Source organism: Arachis duranensis, chromosome 10, assembly GCF_000817695.3.
Source record: "Arachis duranensis cultivar V14167 chromosome 10, aradu.V14167.gnm2.J7QH, whole genome shotgun sequence".
Lineage (NCBI taxonomy): Eukaryota > Viridiplantae > Streptophyta > Magnoliopsida > Fabales > Fabaceae > Arachis > Arachis duranensis.
Window position 1 is genome coordinate 23,700,078 of NC_029781.3, and position 5,123 is coordinate 23,705,200.

A 5,123-nucleotide genomic window follows, 5' to 3' on the forward strand; every position below is an offset into this window, starting at 1 on the left:
TTGAAGGTTGGAGTTATCTTTTTTCTAAGTGATCTCTTGCAGCTTTTACTCTCAGTATCTATTTTATACTGAATTTGTGAAATTAAAACATAGCTCTAGGTACTCATTTCTTTCGTTTATAAATTTATAGTTTTAAATTAATTTTATAAATTTATTTGTATATTTTATAAGTTCATTTCTTTAATTATTTTATTTTTATTTATCTAGTTTATAATGTTAATCTATGTTTTCATCAGTTTCTTACAAAATTATTATTATATATAATATGTTCAATTATCTTATAAGTGGGTAAATCCTACCCAAAGAATAAAATTGTGATACAAATTTTTAATATTCACAAATAAAAGTATATAAGACAAGTTTTAAGTTAGGATAAACTAAAATAGAACAAAATAGAATTGGATAATGTCAAAAACACGTTCTTATCTACTCTGCACACAGACAAAACCTGACACTTTTAAAAGGAAAACAAGTTGTACCACTCAAAAGTATGTGATTAAATACATATATTTGAACAAAGAACAAATTAAATAGGTTTAATTTAAGTAGTGGAATTTAAAAAAAAAAAGGTTAAGAACCCTCGCTCTCGTAGCATTATTATTGGTCATTTTTAATTTCTAATTCGATCTCATCCTTGTTAAACTGAAATATTGCGTACTCACTTCATCCATGTATATAACAAATGAAAGGGTGTCATTTTGCAATTAAGCCAGGAAATAAGTGCTGGAGACATGGTTCAAGACTTCAAGTTCAACTAATTTTATAAGAAGCATTATTTATTTATTTTTATTTAGTTAAAAGGGTTCTGCATATACAATGTGATCAACCACCAACCAATCATTGAACAAACGAACACACACTACCAAATAGCTGCTAGGATAGCTGTTACAGTTGGTACATTTGTCATTCACTTTATCATTATTCATATTATTCATTATTTTCAATGCAACTTGAATAATATATAGGCGCTGCTGCGATTCCTTTGCGCTTTTATTATTATTTTTTTTCATGAAAAAAGTTCCCCCTTCCTTTTTTTTTTCCTTAATATATAAAATGAAAAGGAGATTCTTCTAGTGTTTAATTTGTGTTAGATGCTTGAGTAAGATTCTCAAAAGAAATATACGAGGAAAAAATATTCTTTAATTTAAAGGGCCAAATACAATGCTTTCTTTGATGTTTTGCCTAATTATATCCAATTAAGCCTCTTTGATTAGAATGACTTCTTATACAATGATTCTTCATACTAAACTTCTCATCATCACGTTAAAATATTGTTAGTAGGATGCTCTGAAGTATCCATGCACGAAGCATAAATAAAACTTTAGTAGAATTGTACGTGGTTTCTTGTATACCAGATATGAAAATTAATAATATTTCTTTAGATGATATATATTAATATAATGACATGTGTTATTTTTTTTTGTTATGTCATTTTAAAATTAGTCAAATTCTAGTTTAAAACACTAAAAATTATTTTTCTTTTAATTCATTGGTCCTTATTACAATTTAGTATCTTCAACTGGACTTAAGATATTTTATCGGTTCAATACAAAATATTTTTTTAGAACATAACTAAGCCACAAGATGCCTAAATTAAAATAATATTCTATTAAATTTGACTAAAATCTAGTATAAATCCTCTCTTAAATCCACGAGGGATATAAATACTAGGTGAATTATCATCCATCTTGAGATACGTTATCTTACCTTATTTTTTTTAGTTAAACCCAAAAATGGTATATGAGATTGGCGTTTTGCACTAAAATCATCTCTGAGATTCTAATTATACCAATTACGTCCCTGAGATTGAAAAAAATGCACTATATTAGTCCCTGGCCTATTTTTCATTAACGACGTAATGACATGTCATAATGACGTGGACTATAAGTGACACGTGTCACTTCATGATTTGGCCACGTATAATTGTATGATGATGTGGTGGCTAATGACACGTGGCATGCTGACGTGGATGGTTGTGCCACGTGTCACAATGTTATTTGGCCACATATCTGGTTGTGCCACGTGTCGCAACAGTATTCGTTCACGTGTCATCCATTATGCCATCGTTTTATATGCACCAAATTAGTCCCTCACTTTGCATTAAGTGACTCATTTTAGTCCCTGAAATTGAATGTTGTGCACCAAACTAGTCCATTCACCAATTTTTTTTCATTTTTTTAAATTTAAAATTTTAATATCCTGGATACACTAATTTCAATTCTATTTTTTCATATATCGTTTAAATACAAGTGCTTTTATAAAAATTTTTAAGATTTTAGTTTTAATTATATAATTTTTTTAATAATTTAACATTGGTAAATTTTGTAATATATAAGTATGTTATTATAAAAAATAATTATATGATTGATTAGACACATTTTTTTCATAAAAAAACATGTGTTTTTAACAAGAAATTAATAATGAAAATAAACATTTTTTCTTATGAAATACACGTTTTCGTTATGTATAAATGAGCTAGATTGAAGGAACTTCAAGCACCCTCACTAGCACCTTTGACCTTTGCAATCTAGACGAAAGAGGTCGGAGATGGTAATGAGGAAAGTTTGAAATGCCTTCACGTCAACTCCAAGACGGCGGCTATTAGAGATATCCGTAAGAAAAAATATTTTATAAAAGTACTGAAAGAGGTCAGAGATGGTAGTGAAGGTGTTTGAAAAGCCTTCACATCAACTCCAAGTCGGCGATTAGAGTATTCGCAAGAGAAAAAATATTTTATAAAAACACTTTTATTTGAAAAACATGTGAAAAAATAGAATTGAAATTAATGCATTCAAAAATAGAGAATTTTGAATTTATAAAAAAAATGAGAAAAAACTGGTGAAGGGACTAATTTGGTGCACGACATTCAATTTTAGGGACTAAAATGAGTCACTTAATGCAAAGTAAAGGACTAATTTGGTGCATATACATCGATGGCATAATGGATGACACGTGGACGAATACTGTTGCGACACGTGACACAACCGGACACGTGGCCAAATAACATTGTGACACATGGCACAACCATCCACGTCAGCATGTCACGTGTCACTGGTCACCACATCATCATACCATTACACGTGGACAAATCATGAAGTGACACGTGTCACTTACAGTCCATGTCATCATCCCATGTCATCACGTCGTTAATGGAAAATAGGTTAGAGACTAATATGGTGCATTTTTTTCAATCTCAGGGACGTAATTAGTGCAATTAGAATCTCAAGGACAATTTTAGTGCAAAACGTCAATCTCAGGGACCATTTTAGGGTTTAACTCTATTCTTTTTACCTCTTGAATTTTGACTGACTTGATTGTCAGTATCCCTTATAAGTACCACTTTCATTCGATTCAAAGATTATTATAACTGACTAGAAGTCTCAATTTCTTAGAAGATTAAACCTAGGTAATTATTGTTGAACATTGATACTATTTGTGGAGAGTTTCACTTGGCAAAATCTGCAAAGACAAACTCACTTTACGTAATCATCAACAATGACTAACAATCCTAAGAATCTAATACCAGACATTACATAAGGTATGAGAGAAAGCACACATTTCGTATAAAAATATCCTGATAAAAGGGTAGACTAAGAAGAGAAGATTTGTTGGCTGGAAGAGCCCATCATCACCACGCACTTTCCTCTAAAAGCAGCCGAATGAATAAAAAATTTAGGCAAAAACTACTCATAGGATAGTAGAGAATATCAGAAAGTAGGCACATGTCTTGGCAGTGGTAGAAAGAAGAGAGAAAAAACACTGTGAACTTTTACAATATTGCACTATTGCTAAAAGGCAATAATATTCTCGCCACACAACATAAAATAAACTCCTAGGACATTCTTGTGCCAAATCAGACGTCACTTGAATGTCTAGTAGAACCACTTGAAAAATCTCACATGAAAAGAAAGAAGGTCATACCCATTCTCCATAAAAAAATTTTGACAAGGTCATTCCAAAAAGATTCAGACATCCAGCGAATTTGGAATCCCATAAAAGAGGAAAAGAACAAATGAAAGAAAATAAGATTTTAGAAAAAAAAAATATCTTAAAACTAATTTATACTGATATATAACCCATTTTTTACAATTTCTTGGGATGAAAAATATATAATATTTTATTACATTTATAGATAATTATTATCCTTATAGTTACTTACATATTGGATTCATGAAAAGTCCTAATCTTTGGTTGTTTTCAAGTCTTTGATTCAAAACCCAAGTTGAACTTCAACTTTAAAAATTTATTCACTTACTTAATGATCACCACAACTTTATTGACTTATTCAATAATAAATATCAGAGAATAAAAAATATTTTATAAATAGTAAAAATTAATCACCATATATTTATATATCTTATTTTTACATAATTTTTTTAGCAAAATAATTAGTCATTAGGATAATTATTACATAACATAAAAGATAGTTAGCAGTATAATTAGTTACTAGTAATTAGTTATTAGTGTAAGCATAGAGTTAATAGAGCTAGCATGCAAGTGGTTCTAAAATTAGTTAGGAGATATTTATCATCTGTAACTAAGGTGTAGGATAGAGAATTGATATAAATACCCAAATAGTGTAAGTTAGTAAGCGTGATTTGTTTTTGTAAGTCTCAAATGGTTACATAACAGAAAATAATCTAAAAAGTTTTATCACTTTTTCTCTGATTCTTTCTTCCTTTCTTTCTTTCTTTCTCTCTTCTTCTCTCACTTCATCATTCTTTTAATTGCATCTAATCAAGAATTAAGCTCCTACTCTCTAAACTTACTAATTTCTACATGGTGCAGTGAGCATGGAAGAAGAGTAGAAGATCTCACAAGTGCATAGAAGAAACAAGCGTTGAACAAATCCAGAATCTTAAAAGGTTCGAAATCATGGATGACACTTCATCTCCATTTTCTTCAATTGATGTTCAGACTCTTGCAAATATGCTCAATTAGATCAACATCATGCAAATGAATCAGCCAAGAACGCAGACAAATCCAACATTAGATCCGACAAATCCATACTTTCTTCATTCTGGAGAAAGTCCTGGAACTAAATTGATCACAGCTGTTCTTGGAGCCAACAATTATCATACCTAGAAAAAGGCGATGTGGCGCGCATTGAAATCAAAAAATAA